Here is a 22,167-nt window from a genome sequence, read left to right on the forward strand (position 1 = left end):
ACCCATTTCTGAAATACAGGGCTGTGCTATTTAACCTAGCCTTGTGCCATTTAAAAAATCTAGAAGGGTACAAAATTTTTTCTGGCTCATGATTTGCAGAGCATAATCTGGTGTTGTCAAAGCATTCTCCTTCAAAGACTTTAAGCAATGGAATATTCTTGGTTTGGCTGCCCGATGGTAGAAATCACACCACAGATTGCTGGGCTGTATTAAGGCAATTCTGTCTCTCTTCTTCTACTATAGCTAAGGAGACTTGTTGGCTTTTTTCCACATTCTGCTCCCATTCACAGATGAGCATTAGAGAGAATTTGGAAATGGAAGGCCTTTATGTCTGCCATGAACAGGGTCAATTCACTGTGGCAGCTGTGAGCTGGTGACATAGACTTATATTGACACAACCCACTTTTTTGCTGCAGAATCACAAAGTGAAAGCACCCGGGGCTCTTCTGCCGTTTTCAATAAGATACGAATTTTTCTCTTCCTTGTATTAAGCAGAGATCTGTCATCTTGACTTGTACACTAAATGGTCCATTCTGACTGCCTTGTTTGTGTCCAATCCCAGCCAGAATCCAGAAACATGTGTTAACATTCGGCATGTTTGGGGGCTAGTTGGAAGGGCCTGAGGCAAGACTCCCTGATGCCTGCTGGAGGCTAGTCAATAATCATTAGCCCTTCAAGTGGTAGATGCCCAACATAAACTGTATTTATTTATTTAAAAAAAATCTTTACTTTAAGCCACAGGGAAAGGCATTTTAGAGAACGCAGTTTCCCAGCAGTTACACAACTATAATAAGCAGTAATGAGGGGGGTGTGAGGCTGACAGAGGGGGCGCTGTTCTCAATGGAAAGAATGGGAAGTCATCGGAGTAAATTAATTAGGCTAAGTACAGCAGTATCACTTAGAATCTTCGCAGTTATTTTCTATTTTTCCAGAGGCAACCTTCAAAAGTCCATCACACAGGCCAAATAAAGATTTCTTTGCAAAAGGGAATCACCAGTATTCAAAATAATGCATCAATCTCTTCTACATACAAAGCACTGAATTGGTTAAATTATAAATTAAATACAATCACTGACTCTTATGCTTTTACTCTGAGGAGACAAATTGAGAACACTGCAATTAATAAAATTATACACAAAAACAGAATACTGACTATATTGTAAGTAAGGTATCTTTATATATATATATATGGCACAACTTTTTTTTAATTTCAGTAGTGGAAAGTGAATGCTTATTGTAAACATAGTTTAATAGATAAGAAGTGACATATTTAACTTATTTTTTAAAATCCTTTTAAAATATCTCTGAGCCAAAAGTTGGCTTAAATCTCAACATTCAGAAAACTAAGATCATGGCATCTGGTCCCATCACTTCATGCCAAATAGATGGGAAAACAGTGGAAACAGTGTCAGACTTTATTTGGGGGGGCTCCAAAATCACTGCAGATGGTGACTGCAGCCATGAAATTAAAAGACACTTACTTCTTGGAAGGAAAGGTATAACCAACCTAGATAGCATCTTAAAGAGCAGAGACATTACTTTGCCAACAAAGGTCCGTCAAGTCAAGGCTATGATTTTTCCAGTGGTCATGTACGGATGTGAGAGTTGGACTGTGAAGAAAGCTGAGCGCCGAAGAATTGATGCTTTTGAACTGTGGTGTTGGAGAAGACTCTTGAGAGTCCCTTGGACCGCAAGGAGATCCAACCAGTCCATCCTAAAGGAGATCAGACCTGGGTGTTCATTGGAAGGACTGATGTTGAAGCTGAAACTCCAATACTTTGGCCACCTCATGCGAAGAGTTGACTCAGGAAAAGACCCTGATGCTGGGAGGGATTGGGGGCAGGAGGAGAAGGGGACGACAGAGGATGAGATGGCTGGATGGCATCACCGACTCAATGGGCATGAGTTCGAGTAAACTCCGGGAGTTGGTGATGGAGAGGGAGGCCGGGCATGCTGCGATTCATGGGGTCGCAAAGAGTCGGACACGACTGAGCGACTGAACTGAACTGACTGAAAATCTCTCTCCAATTTTGATGCTCAAATTGACACTACTATATAAAACAGGGAAGCCCATTACATGAGTTCTGGAGCATCTGTGCACTCATTCACTCTTCAATGAAACCAAAACTCTGTGATTCTCTATCAGGAACCCAGCTCTGAGGCAGGAACATATCTCTTAATATAGAGACCACTGTGCTGTGCTAAGTCACTTTAGTCATCTCCAACTCTTTGCAACCCTGTATGGACTGTAGCCTGCCAGGCTCCTCTCTCCATGGGATTCTCCAGGCAAGAATACTGGAGTGGGTTGCCATGCCTTCCTCCAGGGGGATCTTCCTGACCCAGGGATCTTATGTCTCCTGCATTGGCAGGCGGGTTCTTTACCAGTAGCACCACCAGGGTAGCCCTAGAGACCACTACTTCCAGCCAATAAAGACAATTAACAATGAAGCTGTTGGAGTAATTTTCTCAAAGAGTAGATAAATACTAGGAACCTTAAATCGAAGCCTATTAATTTAAGGAATTTATTGTTCATTTATATAATTTATGCATAAATTTGCATCAATTTTAAAACCAAGAATGTCAGTTAGTATGCATTTCTTCTGGTCTGTTTTTTAGGTCCTTACTCAGATGACATTTCCACTTGATGTTCTGCCTAAAAAGTATTCCCTGTGGAACTGAGTTTCTCCTTAAGCCTGAGTTGAGAAGAAGCCAACTAAAGGGAAATAAGACAAAAAAAGTGAAGTTAAAAGATTCAAGAAGGCAGGTTACAAGTACTCAGGATATAGGGAGAGCTAGTCAGGATGGTCATTGGGCTGTAGAGCCAAGTACCCCACAAAATAAAGAGCCTGGAGAAGAGCCATCATCTTTCTAACCAGAGTCTACCAAAGGTGTCAACCCAAAAGGTAGAAAACTGGAAGAGAGCTACAAAGTAAGATCGAAACAGGGGATACCTGAACAAGGGAATGGGACCTGAAGGGAAGGGAGTGGGCAGACCTCATATGGACTCATTAAGACGTTGATGTGAAATTCTTACTTCCTTCTGGTGGTGGCACTCGATTATTAAGACTGCTGAGCTGGCAAAAATAAGGAAGGCTAAGTCAGAAATGGAGGTCAATTCTAGGCAAAGTAAGCACAAATCTTGGACTTGAATATTACTTCTAATTTCTACTAAATATTATGTATGCTACTTTAGGCAAATTGCCTAACTTCTCTTAAAGTTCTAGGTTTCCTTATCTGGAAAAATCCACCTTACCTCACTGCCTGCTGTTGTTGTTCGGTCGCTCAGTCGTGTCCGACTCTTTGTGACCCCATGGACTGCAGTACGCCAGGCTTCCCTGTCCATCACCATCTCCTGGAGCTTGCTCAAACTCATGTTCATTGAGTTCATGATACTATCCAGCCATCTCATCCTCTGTCATCCCCTTCTCCTCCTGCCTTCAATCTTTCCCAGCACCGGGGTCTTTTCCAACGAGTCAGCTCTTTGCATCAGGTGGCCAAAGTATTGGAGCTTCAGCTTCAGCATCAGTCCCTCCAATGAACATTCAGGGTTGACCTCCTTTAGGATTGACTGGTTTGATCTCCTTGCAATCCAAGGGACTCTCAAGAGAATATTCAGGGTTGACCTCCTTTAGGATTGACTGGTTTGATCTCCTTGCAATCCAAGGGACTCTCAAGAGTCTTTTGAACTGTGGTTCAAAAGAATCAATTCTTCAGCACTCAGCATTCTTTATGGTCCAACTCTCACATCCATATGTGACCACTGGAAAAACCATAGCTTTGACTATACAGACCTTTGTTGGCAAAGTAATGCCTCTGCTTTTTAATATGCTTTCTAGGTTTGTCATAGCTTTTCTTCCAAGGAGCAAGCATCTTTTAATTTCACCTCACTGCCTATGCAGTATTAAATAAAATGACCTATGTTAACATGCAAAACACAGGGATTAGGATATCTAAGTATGCAGTAAATGGTTACCTCATATTATTGATTTGATACTAGTAGTATTACAGAAGATTTCCTACAGACAACTGTGGCAAAGTGAGAAGAAAATAACTATTCTAAAGCCCACAGTCAAGTGAGAGCTAAGCATAACTAAGGATTTCATTCTTTTGCATTTTCTTTTCTTGCCCAGGTTGTGAAAATATGTAATGACAGAGCAAGTGCAGTACAGAGACACACGTGTGTGGAAAAGCACAGTAGGAGTCACCAGCCAGCACAGCGTGTGCAATATCAAGGAGAGGTGGAGACTCCCTAAGGTCATGACAATAAACTACCAAACTATTCAGTCTACAAGACCACCATATTTAGGGATCATTTCCATGCAGTTCCATTGTATTTAAATGACTGATGTTGAACACTTATACCGAAACCTAACGCATAAAGGAAAAATGATTGAGAGACAGATTAAAACCCTCTGTCCTCTATTTGATTCACTTCAACTCTACTTCTTCTTTGGGCAGAAATTCTGCTTTTTCTTGATGGACATTAGAGATTTGATGGTCCAGCTCTCTCATTTTCTTTACCCATGTGTGTTTTAAAAGGTATGACAATCAGTCAGGGATTACAGTTATTGGACTTCCTTTCTCTAGCAGAGAGGTTCACATAGATAAAGTGCTCAGTCAATTTTGACTGAATGAATTAATGAAGAGAATAAATGAACAGGGGAGTTTGTAGATGGTTGAAGCCATCTCATTCTTTTTTATATCATCCTCTATATGGACTCTGACATAAAAATGTGAAAATACTAATTTGAATTGCATGATGATTGAATTGCTGTTCATTTTACATTCTGGCACTGATAACATGTATTTGATTTCAAGATTCCATAATAAGGTTTCATATTTTCACCACTAAGCTTGAATTCCTCCCCCAAACATATTTGGATCTATTATGGTCTTCCCTGTTTTGGTGACAGATTCCAAGTATATCGGGACAGTATAATTAGAAACTCCTTCTTTTATAAATGATTACATAATTTTTAAACCAATCAGTGTGTCTAAATTTGAATGAACAGCTCTTTTGCAACCCTAAAAAGTGACTTTTTCCCTTTAACTCTTTAAAATACCACATGCACACACACACACACACACACACACACACACACACAGACATGTACATATACCATACTACCTGAACTATGGAGCAAGAAGTCACAACCTCAAATCAGTGTAGGGCAGTTAAGAGTGCTGATGATACAAATGTGGTTCGCTGATATGCTCTCTCATGGAGTATTTTAGGGAAAATAAATTGTAGCACATTCATAATCAGCATTATTTTCTCAGATTAGAATTGCTTGCCCCATATGTCAGAAAGGGCTTTCTAACCGAATAGATTAAAGCAATCAAACCTTTTCTCATGGACACCATACACAAGTCCTGCTGGGAACAAATGAAAGCTACAGCATCAGTCTAGGGGAAAAGAAAACCCTTCCCCAAACTGTTTTCAGAAGTTGGGACATGGAAAGGGAGAAAACTAACAATTAAGAATACTTTGCCATCACATCAAAACATACAGCCATGGGTGTATTTAGGAGAATGAGGGGCTTTCTTATTTTACAGACAAAGTTCCAAAAACCCATTATGCTAAATAAAGCAGAGTTTGTCAGGGAGCAATAAAAGTAGAGGCACAAAGGGAAGGTTAATGTTTAAATAGCACCCAGATGCCCTTTAGTGTGAGAGTGAGGAAAGAGGCTGAGGGAAAGACACAGTAACTGCCTTCATGGATCATCTGTCTGGACAAGGATTGGTGCTAGAATTTTTGTTCAAACCATAAGGGTCTAGGAGACTTCTGCAGGGCTTTCAATATCCACAGGTGGAAAAGAACAACTCTCCAATTTCCCATAGTTTCAAGCTATGTTCACATTTTCTGACCTTTCCCCTGGGAATTCTCTCTCTAGTGTCTTTGTTTCTTCCTGACTTGGATTCTTTTCTTGTTCTGCCACGTCTTGCCTCTTCAGTGCTACACCCAAGTAGTTTTCCTCCCGGTGATCCAGACATTCCGTATCAGGTATACCTCTTGCTGAACTGCAGCCTCCACCCACCACAGCTCACCTCTCTACTCCTCTCTTTTCCACAAAGAACTGGATGGCTGCGCTGAAGAAATTAAACAATGAAGCAGAAAAGAACTTCTCATTGGAATGTTCCATCCCACTGCTGAGACCCAATCTTTACATTTTAGCTTTCTCATCTTAAAGTCATTTATGGAAACCTCCTATGTGTGGACAGCTTCCTACTTTCCTTTGATATGGCTCAGAATCTCAAATTAAACAGGTAAATATTCCAAATACTCCCTCTTCTAACCTTATTTACAGAACCAAATCAGGTAATTGTGCAAATCGGGATGAACACAAGTTAAGATGATAATGCTTTATCCTTATTTGAAGTTATCCATAATCTTTTATCTCTCACTAGTTTTGCTGTCCTAGTTTCTTCCTCATAGCAATGCAAAAAGACTTTCCTTTCTGACCCTTGGGAGGAAGCCAGAATATTAAAATTGCAGCTCAGTTTGTAAACCGGACTTAATCAACCAGATGCACCCACCTTGCACTTCGAATCTGGATTCTGTTGAAATCACCCAGAACAAGTCTTCAGTTCAGTTCAGTTCAGTCGCTCAGTCGTGTGCAACTCTTTGCAGCACCATGGACTGCAGCATGCCAGGTTTCCCTGTCCATCACCAACTCAGGTCCATCGAGTTGGTGATGCTGTTCAACTATTTCATCCTCTGTCATCCCCTTCTCCTCTTGCCTTCAATCTTTCCCAGCATTAGGGTCTTTTCCAATGAATAAGTCTTAGGTGCTTGCAACTAAGGATGGAATTGATAAAGTGTTTCTCTTCACGTTCTCACCAATAGATGTAATAGCTATTAAAGTTTTATCAATGGGGTAGACCAAAAAAATGCAGCTCATTATTGGGATAAGTTTTAGTTACCAGACTCCTACATTAATTGAATGTTTTTTTAGTTAATTGCTAGCCATTTAAATTTCTTAGGAATGCATTTATTTATTGTATTTATCTAATAAATTTTACTATAGTCTTTAAATCAGATTTTTTTACTTACTTATTTTCAGGATATTCTTTATAATGTGGATAATACTATATCTAATGTTTTTTGGGATTGGTTTTTGATGCCTGTATGAAGAGATACTCCAAATTGCTTTTTAAGAATTATTAAATAACTAATTGTCTCAATAACATTCCAAGATTTATTTCTCCTTTTTTCATATCTTTGTAAGGCTGGACAATTCTAGGCCTCAAAATGCTGTGAGAATACTTACTTAGTATACAGTTCTAAAATTCTATAGTTATATTTATTTTGACTCAGTATGATCTTATACACAAAGCATAACTATTGAGAAAATAAGAAAAAAATGAGAAAGTTGCTAATGTTTTATAGTAATAAGAGTATGCATTTTGGAACTGAATACATCCTATTTATTATTTCTGCTGATAAAGCACAATGTCTGGATGACAAAAAGTTGACTATACTAGTACTTGGTCAATGAACGAATCTAGAAATACAAGAGAAACAAGAGCCTGAAATATACACTAACTGCATAGTAGGATAAAAGTCTTATAGACCTGAGTTCCTTGTCTGGTACCTGGAGAGAATTATCTAAAGCTTCTCATATGAAATAAAAGGATAAAATTCACTCTACTAATATGTGAAGTTTTAACTACCACCAAAAAATGAAACTATCAAAAATTGAGAAAACATGAAGTCCAATATTCATATATACAAGTCACTGGCTATGAGATTATGGGGCCCAATATGAATAACATAAAAAATGTTGGTCTAGCGAAAATTCTGGAAACATCCTGGGAACTGATTCCCAGAGTAGGTGCAGACATACGTGACAGGTATGCCAAGACACTGCAAACAGACACTGCCAGGAAGTTGGAAGTAGTTCAGATAATTTTTCACACTGTTAATAAATTTTATCTTATGAGTCACTGTGACTTCATGATATTAGGGTCTACAGAATCCTACCAGAAAGGCCTCATATGTAAAGAAGCAGTTCAGTAAACTTCTACCCAACTGTGACTCTTTGGTTGTAAAATGTAATCTTTAATGTCAGTGATTTATTTTCCTAACTCTTGAAATGTAAACAAAGTTAACAAAAAATGAACTCTAACCAACACAGAAAATTTCCTTTTTATTTATTGTAGCATATATTTGGGGATTATGCTTCTCAGCTTAAGAACGTGTTACATGGGAAAGTATTTCCTCTCTAGTTGTATTTCATGATGGGCTGGGGTAGGTGCTTAAGAGATATACTAACTGAGCATGGTTTAGTATTGACAGATTATATCTCAAACTAAGATGACTTCAATGGTGCTAATAGTGACCTAAATAGAAGGACACACTGAAGCCAAGAGTTACCCCCAAAACAATGGAAAGATAAACTGTTTTCTTAACTCAGTGCTAAAAGATAAAGAATATACATGGAATTATAATTTTAAGTTGTTGGTGGAAATATGGTTTTTACATAATATTCATACTAAGAAATAAGCTTACCACATGATGAATGGTGACTGTCTCAAGAAACAAGTAGTATCTCTGAAGGCAATTCAACAACCTGTTTAAATAAATAAAATTAAAATATATATTCAAGAGAAAAATGATAAACAAAAGACAACTTTTCACAACTTTTAATTAGAGCAGGATGAAACTTGGCAGCTTCATCTAGGATACTTCAGTGCCCTAGGATGAACTCAGTCCCTGAATGACAGGCCAGAGAGTGTTTTCACTTAATTAAACCCATGGAGGGAAGTCCTCTTTGGGTTTATGTGAGGGATATTGAGATGAGAAATAGAAGTATACAAATGTCTTTTCCTTACTGTGCTTGTGTGAAAGGCTGCTGCAGATTCATTGTGTGCAAGGCATCTTCACTTCCACACCACCAGGCACATACTCCTACTGGGGGCCAGATCTGGAGAGAATCTGGCAGAAGGCATTGCTTGCGTCTGTTTCTGTTACCCTGATAATTTGCTTTTTTGAAATACTTGCAAAGCATCAGTTTTTGCTTTGGAAGCAAACAGCCCACCCACTGAGGCAAAGTGTTCTTTTCTTGACTAAGCATATGCCTAATTCTTGGAGAGGATGTCAGAAGAGGTTAAAAAGAATCTGTGCTTGGGAAAATAAAGGGTCTTTAATGTTGAAAGACAAAATATAGGCTTCTGAATACTAAAAGTCAAAACTAATATCTACATGACACCCAAAGATGGATGCTACATATGGTTATTTCACATGTCCACTGATTCTGCCCATTCAGTTATTAATACATGTATTCAACTAATTTTACTGCCTACTGACTAAATCCTAAGCATGCAATGATCTTTGGCAATTAAGCAGTGAAGAGAGACAAAGCTCTTGATCTCACGGATCTTATATTTGTAGAAGGCCTGCCACTGAAAAATTGTGTTTCACTTAAGCCTTAGGTTAGAATACCTTAGGTCCTATGTACAGACACTCAATATTTGGAATCCCATCATTTGGATCCATTTGATGAGAGAGAATTGTTGATGATGAGGTCCTCTGGGTTGTCAGAATTAAAAGACAGTCATCCTCTGACCTGTGAAACTCACCCACAGGCTGTAGGAAGGTAAAACAGGCACTGAGCAGCCAAGCCTGCATTATCATCTGATTTGTCCTTTGCCCTTTAATTTTAGATCAAATCCACTACCCATGATTCCGAAACACACAGGGTTGCTAAGACTATCCTTCCAAACCTCACATTCCTGCTGAGTCACTTGTACTGGAGTGCTTGGATGCTGACAGCATCTAATTGAGAAGATGAGTACAGAACAAAAGACAAATGAAACGGAAAGATAACCACAGACCCTTAACAGTGTCAAAAGAACACAAATAGGTTAATGGTAGGGAGAGAAAAGACAGGGAATTAGTTTAGGTGGAGTAAACAGAATGATCTCTCAGAAAAGGTGACAGTGAAACTGTCAAGGATGATAGTGAACTTGACATGAGAACGGCTGGTGAGAAGGTTATTCCATTTAGAGGAAAGAGCTAGTGAAAAGTACCTAAAGCAGTAAAGAGTTCACTGGTCCTAGGAATTGAGAGTAGGCTAGGGTAGCAGGGAGTAGAGAGCTAAAAGAAGGCAGTATAAGAAGATGTTGAAACATTAAGCAAAGACCAGATCAGGCAAAGCCTTGTAGGCTGTGATGACAGAAACCATATGATCCTTTAAGTTAATCTGCCAGGTTCTCGTGTATGGCTATTCAGATGGGGAACCATAACTAAAGTTGTAGAGGATAAAATGAAGAAAGCCAAACAATGCAAATTAGACTTAGCAAAAATTAAGATGTGCATTACACATGCAAATGGAAGCCAGGCCACTGATAATTACTCTCCTGAGATCTGCCCTCATTATAACACAGATGTGAGAAAGGTTAGTGAATCCTATGAGGCCTTTTATTGAGAAAAAAATACAGGTTCATGTTAAAGATTTAACAACTCAATTGTAAATGAATATAATTAATGTTGGTTTCCTATAAAATTTATTATTTTTTATGGAACATGATAGAAACCTAGATAAGAAGTAAAGTAACTGTGTTTCCAACATGAGTAACGGTGTATAACAATATACTATATTTAGCTTCTGGATGTTTTTCACTCTTCAGGGAATCATCCTTAATATGGAGTCTATAGGTAGAAGATGGTATTCCCTCCGAAAATCAGCTATCAAACTTGAACATTTTTCTGATAGACTATTATAACAAAAAGAAGACTGGAGTGACATACAGGAGTTAGCATTAAAATGTGCCTAACAGGTGATGGTTGTCACAGAAAAGCTTGTGACATAATTAGGAGATGATTTAATACCAAAATTGTGGTGCCAACATTCAGGGCCTGAATTAAAGTGAAAAGGAGGGAAGATTCTCAACTAGTAAGAACAAGGATATGATTTAGTTTGGGTTCTTTATTGGAAAATAAGCAGATAAGCACACTTGATGTATATCTGGGAATCTTTCTATTATTCTGTGAGAAGAACCCTAGTTTTATCGGCTCTCAGATAACACTTATATGGTTGACTCATTAAATTTGTATTTGTGAATCAGCCACCTTCTAGATCATCTGTCACCAGTCCTTCAGCAGCCTTATGCTCTTCCTGCTCATTCTCCTTGCAGTTCTTTCACTGATGGTCAGGGAATGATGATTAATTTTAATATCTGCCTTAGGCAAACAATTCAGAAGGCATATCTCCTGTTAAGACACTAAGTATCCCTAAACCAATTATGAAATATAAATGATTTCTGGATTATCTCAGACCAAAATTGGTTACAGATTTTTACTTACCACAGGATCTTCTCATCTAAAACTTATTTCTCAAAAGGAGTTTGTTTTATTTTTAATTGTATTGGATCACAGTATCTTTGAGATGCAACTGATCTATCTATGATTAGAACATGTATAGTTTTATTTGTATCCCCTCATCAGTACTCAATGAAACATTTTTACCAAATTTTTTTCTAGCTCTATTTAAGTTCCAAATTATTCTGTTTTGCTTTTTTTTTTTCATGGCTTAGATGCACTAACACAAATAAAACTGACTGAAGATTTGTTGGGTACTGTTACCTATAGACCAAAGTATCAGTAGTTGGACCTAGAAAAAAAAATCCCATTGGTTTATTTACACAAGGCAATCATATTCAAGACAAACATCAAAGGATAAAAGTCTCTTGAAACTCCAAACAAAACTATATTTTTCAAACAGAAAGTCTATTAAATCCAGGTCAACTTAAAAAGTTATCTTTCAGTCATGTAGGAATTATCTAATATTATATTTGCTATTATGATCCCAAAGTGAGACTCAGCTCTTCTGGGTCACTCTAATTATTTTGAAAAACAGTCTTCAAACAGTCTCAGTGTGAAAATGTAAAGTAAATGCCTGCAGACAACGCTTTACTGAGTTATTTGGCATTTTAAAAAGGAATAACCTAGTTGTCTTTCTTTCACTTAAATATTCAGCTTTTGTTCAGATTTTGGTTTAAATTTAACAGAAGGCAGTATAATTGTCCAAGGAAAACAAAATTTTTCATACTATTTAGTTGCTCAGTTTATAATAGTTCTGTTTAATGAAAGAAATGGCTTGTTTTTAGAGAGGCTGTTGGCAAAGGATCAACATTACTAAAGGGTATAGACCCTCACTGGATGCATAGACTAACTCACATCCATATTTTCTTTTTTAAAAAGAATGTTCTTTAAAATGTGAAATGAAAGAAGAAACTTGTAAAGCAAATAAACACAACCCTTAGTTTTGTTTTTTTCATGAAGACTGCAAGACCACATAATATGAGACAGGGAGAATGGGGGGCGGCAAGAGATCTTATATTGATTAAGATATTAAGACTTGCCATAATATTGCCCCATTGTTTTAAAGTGAATTTGGGAATAGATCAAGATGAGAAAGGTGACAAACCCAGAGAAGAAACCAGCCATCTAGACCCCTGTTACAGGTCAAGGCCAGGTACATACTTTCAGCCACTGGGAAGCATGACTTTCTATTTTCCTCTTGTTTTAGACAGAAAAAAGCAACTTGAAATCGCAGAGAGAAATGTACTGCTATATATTATAGAAGATATCAACCTAACGAGAGACAAATTTCAAGTAAGAAAAATAATGTTTCTATTTTAACAATTTTAGTGCACTGCAAAGTAATGTGAACTTAACATTTATTTAATATCCACCAGAATCCTTCCCCTGAAAGCAGTTTCTCTGGATATCTCAGTGATGTATCTTCATGACTTGCAAAAAGTTCTGCTTCAATTAGGTGCTCAGTTTATTTGGTTATTTATGGAGAGGAGATAATAGATATGTATGGTTCATAATCTCAATAAGCAATGTGAATCCTAAATCAAAAGCTCTTGCCTAGATTTTGACTTGGCTACCACCTCTCACTGTGGTGTTGGAGAAGACTTTTGAGAATCCCTTGGACTGCAAGGAGATCAAACCAGTCAATCCTAAAGGAAATACCTTGAATATTCATTGGAAGGACTGATGCTGAAGCTGAAGTTCTAATACTTTGGCCACCTGATGCGAAGAGTAGACTCACTGGAAAAAACCCTGATGCTGGGAAAGACTGAAGGCAGGACAGAGGACAAGATGGTTGGATGGTATCACCTACTCAATGGACATGAGTTTGAGCAAGCTCTGGGAGTTGGTGAAGGACAGGGAAGCCTGGCGTGCTGCAGTCCATGGGGTCGCAAAGAGTCAGACATAATTGAACGACTGAACAGCCACCTCTTACAATTAAAGTAGTTCAGTAGTGGTTAACAGTTCAAACTCTAAAACCTGAGAAAATGTATGAGTCATTTCTGACTTAATTGTTGACTAGGTTTATAAAACTGTATAAGATCTTACAAAGCCAGTTTTCTCCTTAGAAAATATATAAAAAATAGAAGCTGTCTTACATAATGATGGTGAAGATCCAACAAGGGAAGATACATTCCCTTATCAATATATCACACTCAAACAAGTGCTCAGTGAATGGGCATCCATCCAAACAAATACCGAACAAATATTATTCAACAAGAAAACATGTCTAACCTGTGCTTTCTGGGTTGTTCATGTGAGCCTGAAATTTTCACATGCAAACAGTTAAAAGTCTTAAGTAACACATAAAAGGTTAATGTTCATACACATGTGGCAATTAGTAATTGGTACACAATCAACATACAAAGATAGTTGGATGTCTTTTACTAAACCAAATGCCTTATTTATTCATGTCGAGGGAAGATAATCAATGTTACCAACAATCAAAGTATAAAGTCAATCCACTGGATTAATCGTAGCTTTATTTTCACAATAACTTATGATGCGATGTATTGCCAAAGCACACTTGTATAAGACCTTCTCAATTGTTTCACAAGATCTTCATGTTTCTCATGCATGACCACTGAGTGAAACATATCACCTGCATATCACATGACCAAACACAAAGTTAGGGAGCCAGGGACCTCTATAATTTCCATATATGTCACATGATCATGGTCATGGATCTATAATTATTTTTTATAGATGGATGGATAGACAGACAAAGGAAGGAGTAATGAAATAGTGTTAAATATGGCCCATAGAAACAGATTCAAAGTTTGACCACTATAGACACAATCTGAGTGAAATACAAATCAAATGCTTATTTGTTTAAGGAGGCAGGGAACATTTTTAAAACATTTTTTTGAGTAATAGCAAGAACTTAACCTCTCTGTCTTTGTTACTTGAAAGCGCATTTGATGGAAGTATAAATCTGTAAATCTCCATGAAACAAATGAAGAGGCTATGAACACACACAAGGATGAAGCTTCAGGGCATGACCAATGCATTTGGTCTTCCTGATAAGATCTTCCCTTTACAAATAAAGGGAAATGGTTTTAGAAAAGAAGATGAAAACCAATCAAACATAAAGCCATATTCAAACCCAATCAAAGAGGCTAATCTCCCAGGAAGGACAGTGGATTGATACTCTGGGAAGATGAATCAGACAACATCCAAAGCTGAGAACCAACTCTGAGATTTGACAATCAATGAATCACTGGACACCTAATCAGCCTGTCTCCTTGGAACGCCATGATCTAAAGGCAAATCGATAGGAGCCAATCATATTATGATCTAGCTAAAACGATGAATGATGAGTGAACGCCAGCCAGTTGAAAACTTTCTACAGTATTGCTTTGGGCAATAAAAATATAAGGAGTCCAGTGAGGCAATCATGAGGAAATACACGAAATACAGCTTGTCTCTGCCAGTTAGCATGTCTAATATAGAAGAGATGTCTGGCCTAAAGGACTGTGTTATGACCTACAGGCTACTTTAGTGACTGAGAGACATACCCAAAAAGGTTACTGGGAAAGATGCCCAAAAAGGAGTAAATTCCAGTAATATACACAGTAAATTACTTGTGTAGGAAACATTTCTTAAAATCTTTCCTTGGAAAATCTCACCAGCCTAACAGGAAAGTTAATCTAGAGATGATTGAGGGTCTCAAGGCCCTAATTTCCAGTAATTAGGGATGAGGGAAAGCCATTTCATGGCTGCTGATAAAAAAATGGGATAGGGAAGCTTCAGCAGGGAGCACTTTTCCTTTTAAAAGTCAGGTAAGTCAGTAGGTATAGAGGTAAATGGAAAGATAGGTAGATAGATAGATATACAGATAATTGATGGATGGATGGATGGATGATAGATAGATAGATATGCATATAGGCAGATAATAGACTGACGCAGATCTGCATACCCTTTACTTTTTCATTCTAACTCAAGAATTTTCAACCAGAAACAATTTTGTTCCCCTACCATCCTGCCCCAGGGAATCTTTGGCAATACTTGGGGATGTTTTTACTCTCACAGCTGAAAAGATGCTACTAGTATCTGCTGGGTAGTAGCCAAGGATGTTGCTAAACCTCTCACAGTGAAAAGTTCAGTCCCCCACAACATACAATTAGTTGACTCGAAATGTAAATAAGCCTGAGATTGAACAACCCTGCTCTACTTGAAGGAAACCCCTCCAAGGACACTACTTGCCCTGTGAAACTTCCATTTCTTCTGGAAGTCTCTCCCATTTCCTTCTGTACAAGAAGTCTTTCCCTTATTTCTCCCCATGACCTGCTTCTTCACATCAATCATGTTGGGCTGAAATATCACCTTCTCAGGGAGGCCTTCTCTCATACTGCCCGCCCACCCCCACCATGCCTGCCTGCCTGGTTTATCAATATCTGCCATACTACATAATTTATTTTCCATTTTGTTTCTTCTCTATCGTCACTAGAATTTTAGATCTATCCCAGTATGAACTCTGTCGCTCTTTTTCTCCCTTCAGTATATAAGCAGCTCTTAAAACAATGCCAGGTATAAACGATCGCCAACAAATAGTTTTTGAATAAATTATTGAGTGTTGATCATCAATGTGTCTCCTGAATGCAACTGTGGAGTAGAGCACCTCAGTGACTTATAATGAGCATGTGTAAAAGAAGTACATTTCTGTCCATTGAACCAATGATATGTGGGGACTGTTTGTTTTTACAGTATAGAAATAGACTGTCTATAAAACACGTCTGCCAAACTGTAGTAGAAACATTTAGAACCAGTGCATGGTGAAGCAAATGTGACTCTTCCCTTCTGGGAAGAGAAGAATGGAGAAGCAACTCTAGGGGAGGAGGGGGGTGCACACCTGCGTATATATATGTTTACGATGTGATTAGATGGCTTGCACACGAATGAGTAATAGCAGATCTAAAGCGTGGCAGGGCACATCTCACCACTCTGTCTGTGTTTGTTTGTACACTACAAAACAGAAATCTAGAAGTAAATGCATGTGGCATTTCTAGTGCTTCAATCATTTTTCTTTCTATAGAGTGGTGTTAAATTCTTTGAATTATGAGTTTGTAGGGGAGTTAGTGTAGTTCCTTGAGGAATATACTTTGGGCTTCACATAATAGGGCTGACCATGATTATGGCACAATATGTGTTGAACCAAATCCTCTCTAAAAATTCAGAAATGGGATGCAAGGAGACAGATGGTAACTAAAAGTGCAACATATCTTATGCAATTCACTGACCCTGAATAAAGCACACAGGGTTGTTCCCTGAAACTGGACACTTGTAGTTGATTCTCAGAATCACTCATGGCTGAAGATTGCAACACTCACTGATCTCCAGAATGGAGCATGGTGTATGTGGTATGATTTGGACAAGAACTTTTGTCTGTACGAAGTCAGACTAACCAGAAAGAAAATGCAATGTCTGCTTTGTGTGAGTTAACCTAGAAAAAAAAAGAGTGAATGTGAAGAGAGTCAAAGTAAAATTAAGCTTTATGTAAAACTTAATTGGGGGGAATAGAGAAAGGAGAAGTTACAGAGTAAACGAGTATCGTGACAGCTCCTTCAGTGTGAAAGTATTATTCATTCGTTCTCCCTCCCCCTCTACCCACCTGCCTCTCCAATCTTCACCACCTCCTTTAGCCCAAAATGAGAAACTAGGAGCAATGGAACACAGTATTATTTCTACATAGCATATGCTTTTACAGTGAATCATGACTAATGATTAAAATCTTCTAAATAGGGTTTAGTAATTTGTATTTATTTTCTCAGATAGTAAACTGTGTTAGGGAATAAAACTTCATTCAGATTCCACAGGACAGAGAAAATTTTGTTTAACAGGAATGACACCAAGATGCTAACACCTTGTTTCGGTAACTCCTAGTATTTTGTGGGATTTATCGAATAGAAATAAAGAAGGTCAATAATTTTTGCTAAAAATTTCAGAAGCAAAGATAATTTGTTTCAGGTCAATAGACAAACCGTCAGTTCAACAATAAGCACTGCTCTGAACAGCCTGCTCTTAGAAAGTTAAGGAATGGTTGATTGTTGATTATCTATAAATTAACATTCTCTTTTCTTCTGCCTTTTCTTTAATTTATTTTACTTAGTCCCCCTGACCTAAACCCCAACATAATCTATCTAAATTTCAATCATGTTCCACTGTGATTAACATAATATCAACAACATCTAAGAGGTGAAGAGGTGCATTATGTCCCTGGGCAACAGAAAGAGGTGTTTATAAGCTTCAGATCCAAGGAATTACTCAAATTAAATTCAAACTGGATGTTTGCCACAGTATAAACAATAATATTTACCATTTATTAATTATCCATTTACTTCCCACCAAGACCTTTAATTCATTCACTCCAACCATTACAAAAACCCCACAAGGTGGCGGCTATGACATCTACTTTGTAAATTGAGAAAACAAGGCTAATTTGTTCAGTAAGAACATGTATTAGCCACCAAGACATTCAATGTGTCACATATAATTAAAATTTTCATTTTAATTTTTCAATTTTCATGTGTCTATTTGCTATTAAAATATATTTAGACTGAAGATTTTGATCTACAGAATAGGTCATATTTTTATGAAGAGTTGTATTTTATTTTTTTGGCTGCACTGTGAGGCATATGGGGTCCTGGTTCCCCAATCAGCAATCAAACCCATTCCCCCTGCAGTGGAAGCTGGGATTCTTAACCACTGGACTGCCAGGAAAGTCCTAACCACTGTATTTTTTGAAATAAATTTTTAAAAGATGACTACAAAAAACAGTAAAATGGTAGGCTAAGTGAAGTATGAGTGGAATCCACTTATAAACATGTTTCTTATCTTTTGCCTTTATTTCCTTTCTCTGCTTCCATCCACACTCCTAGGTAGTTTAAACTTGTTTGGTAGGGACAAAGGATAAACATTTGTGTCTTAATATGTCCCCTTCCTTCTGGCATCTTCCTTACAAATCTACTCCACTGAACCTTGAGCTCTTTTAAGAAAATAACTTCATCTAATTCCTGTTTATTTCCCCAATGTCTAAGAATATGCCAGGCACTTAGTAGATGATCACTAAGGGTCTGTTCACTCAACCGAGATACTTCAGTATTTTAATCCTTCTGTGTGTCAGAGGTGGTATCTCTGAGGGAGTTTCCACAACTAACTCCCCTCTTTCCTACCAAGTTCTGAACAACATGAAAGATAATGTCACCATTAATACAGATAAAAACCAGAATGGAGGATGAACTTTAGTGTGAGAGCCCAATGAGCCTCATGACTGAATTTCAGAATCAGGTAGAATTAACCCCAAGGCAGAGGCAAGACTGAGCGCAAGCAGATCTCACATTTCCCCTCCCCCTCAGGGGACAGAAATACTAGAGGAACAGTGGACAGGAAAGAAAAGAAAAGTGGGACTAAGTCACACCTGTCCAGATATTACTCCCAATATTGCTAGTCAAATCATTCTCTTCATTCCTCCAGGGATGAAATATTGAATAAATAATGAACTCGAGTTCCACTACCAACGGAAAAGAATCACATTGAGGGGACTTCCCTGGTGGTCCCATGGTTAAAACGTGGACTTCTGATGTAGGGGGCGTGGGTTAAACCCCTGATCAGGTAACTAACGTTCCAAGTGTGGAGGGGTGTGGCCAAATTTTTTTTAAAAACCACCAGGAATGGAGAAGTATTCACAAATAATAACATATAGCTTTCATCAGTACCTCAAAATTGAGTGTTAGGCTCTAAGTTAAATGAGGAATTGCAGGGTCTACTTTATTTACTAGCGTCAGTGGGAGAGCTCCCCGGAAGAAGAGAGAGTTGGGCACAGCAAAATTTAATAGGAAGGGCCCTGTGAAAGAGCAGGATGCCATTTCCCAGTTTGCATTTAGGGACACGCACACACACAAAAAACTGGAATCAGAACTGGTTGTGTGTGGGAGGTGAAAACAATTCAAAATGATGAAGTCCTTATCACCACCTCCCTAGGGGTGACTGCAGGAGTTCCCTAGAGAAATTGACAAGATAACTGAGTGAGCCTCAGCCAGCTTATGTCAGAAGTAGTTTGGCAGAATTTTGAAAGTTGATCTCAGCAAGGCCTGGAATCAGGACACCACAGTCGGAGTGAATAGAAAACTTGGGAGCTGACATTACCTTTGTACAGATACTTGGGGTGTATCATTAGAGAAATACATATTTTAAAGATAACACACAGTTATTCTTGCATTTTCAATGAGCACCTCAGTACCATACTTTGAAATCTGTATAAGTTATTTATTTCATGCTTCATAGCATGAAAGATCATTAACAACTTCACCAGAAGCTTCCATACAATAACAACTAGTATTTATGTATTGTAACTCTTGACTCAATGTTGAATCTTTAAGGTACTTTTCCAAGGATCTGAACAAACTTAAAAAACAAAATGAAACAAACAAAAAAAGAATCAGGATGACTTTTTTAATTTTTTTAAAGGAAAACATTGGAATGAGAATCAGAAATTCTGGTCCTGGTTACTTCATCACCATCCTATGTAATGCTGGCCAATTTCCACTTCTCTAGATACCACTGTAAGGGATTAGAGTAAGAATGACTCTTAGAAACTATTCACATATTCTCATTTTACAGAAGATGTCCTGAGACTTTAGAGGAAAGTGTTTTCCTAAACACAGGTAGTGAGTGGATGGTACATCTAGGATTAGAATCCAGACTCTCACTCCTAGTTTGGTTCTTTTCCTCTATGTAATCTCTTTGGTTCCTTTTAGCTCTGAAATCCTATGATTATAGTCACTTTCTTTTTGGCATTTTTCATCCTTAAGATATATTAGAGCCTATATTCTTTCTCTTTCCCACTAACTCTGCTTCATCCACGTGGAGGCAAAAGCTCTGAGTGTAAGAATCATTTGCTCTGGGTTGAGAAGTACAGCTTGGTCATTCTGAGAACAAAGGTATACAGTTTATAACTCTTTGCTTTGCATATTCCCCCAAGAGAGGTATAATTCCTCTTAGAATGAATTACAGACAGAGCTAACGAAGTCTATATTCATGTACCTACCCTCCTACTTGTATGCTTCTTGTCAACACAGACCAAAAAGGGAATCAGATGACCTCTGAGAGGTACCTGCATGGCTTTCTTTTAAAAAGCAAAGCAAAGACTCCAAGGAGAAAGTTTTATAAATACTTGGATTCCCAATGTCTGACCTAGTGCCTTACAAGTAAATACTAGTCAATGTATCAAATAGCTTTCAACAGACTTCCAGAGAGTCCTTGAATTTATTATCTCTAGTTAATAATCTCTTTTCAAAGCTTGGACAGCTCCAATGTGGATTTATCTATATTGTAAAAAGCTGCCAGGTCCCACTGCTACATACTGACAGGAATGGGACATGAATCCCTACCCCTCCACATCCAGGAGTGTTTACTACATCTGACCGTCCTCTACCCTGGAGGAGGACAGAGCTGTTCCCGAACTAAGTCTTTTACACCCCTATTAGTTCATCAGTTCCAACGAAAGTGCCCTCCTAAATACGAATGTCTGTTTCAATAACAATGACTAAGTCCTGAGATAATCATTTTATTTCAGCTCTTGAGTATACCACCTGAGATGTGGGTTAGGAAGTGTCCAAGCATCAACATGAGCTATTTCACAATTCCAGTATCCTTGGGTTATTTTCTGATACATGATAAGAAGCAGCAGATGCTAGAAATGCTGCAACCACCCCTCACCTGTGCAAGACTGCCCTCCTTCTTGTAATCTCAGGCACCGACTGTGAAGTGTATCCCCTGGCACATGACTTTTTCAGTCAGGAGGCTGAGTATCTCGTGTGCTTTCCTGCATCTCCTGTGGGGTCAGGGTTCCCCTTTCCCCTTTCAGTTCAGCTCTCCTTGTTATCTTTGTAACACTTAGCAAAAGATAACAGATTAAGCCAAGTGCAAAGATAATGAAATATAAATTAGTAGATTTTCTAGCCTTTATCCACAGCCCTGTCAGAGTGTATTATCTGATAGATAGAGTTCAGAGCAAGTCAGTTAAATTTTCCCTTATCAGAAACAGAGTGTGAAGTGTGGTAATGTTGCTAAGTGCAGAACAAAAATCTTTCTCTTTTGCATCCCATGACTGCTCCAGGCAACATTCTTGGAAACCTCTGACTAGGAAGGAAGAGAAGACCCTGAGATATATACAGTGTGACAAGCCAGGAGGCTATGCTTCTCCGGTAACCGTCCTATGAACGGCAGTCGCCTGTGGCTGTGACATTACCACACTTTGCTCAGCTTCAGAAAGGGAAATTTAACTGACGACTGCTATGAACTGAAGCCACAGCCTAAACCGGATAATACACCCTGACAATACTGTCAGGCAAAAAAGGCTGTGTTCCCATTGATTTCATCGCCTTAGAGACACGTTACCCTGAGCGGTGTGTGTTCCAGGGTACGTTGTGCACACCGTGGGAATATCAAAAGGCATGCACACTGGTTTAGGCAGAAGCAGGCCTGTGAGTGGAGATGCTCCAAGTGGCCTGCTGGAAACATGTGGCATTGGGCAGAGTGGAGAAGGTGATGCTATGGATGGTTATTATAACATGGTTCTCCATCTGTATCAACCCAGCCGTCACCTGCTGGCTTTATTTGAGAAGGGAAACCAGTTCAAATAAACCAAAGGAACACTGAGCTTCCCCTTCTCTTTTCTTACAGAAAGACAGCAGATGCATGATAAAACATGAAGGGAGCAGGGAGTGAGGAAACTAAATATTCAAATCACCCTAAAGTTGACTAAAATGCTGCACTTTGTGTGATTTGGAGATACAAACCTCTCTAGATGTTTCTTACTGTTTCCCCTATCATGTACCAGCACC

The sequence above is a fragment of the Cervus elaphus genome, chromosome 7 (genome assembly GCF_910594005.1).
Source record: "Cervus elaphus chromosome 7, mCerEla1.1, whole genome shotgun sequence".
NCBI lineage: Eukaryota > Metazoa > Chordata > Mammalia > Artiodactyla > Cervidae > Cervus > Cervus elaphus.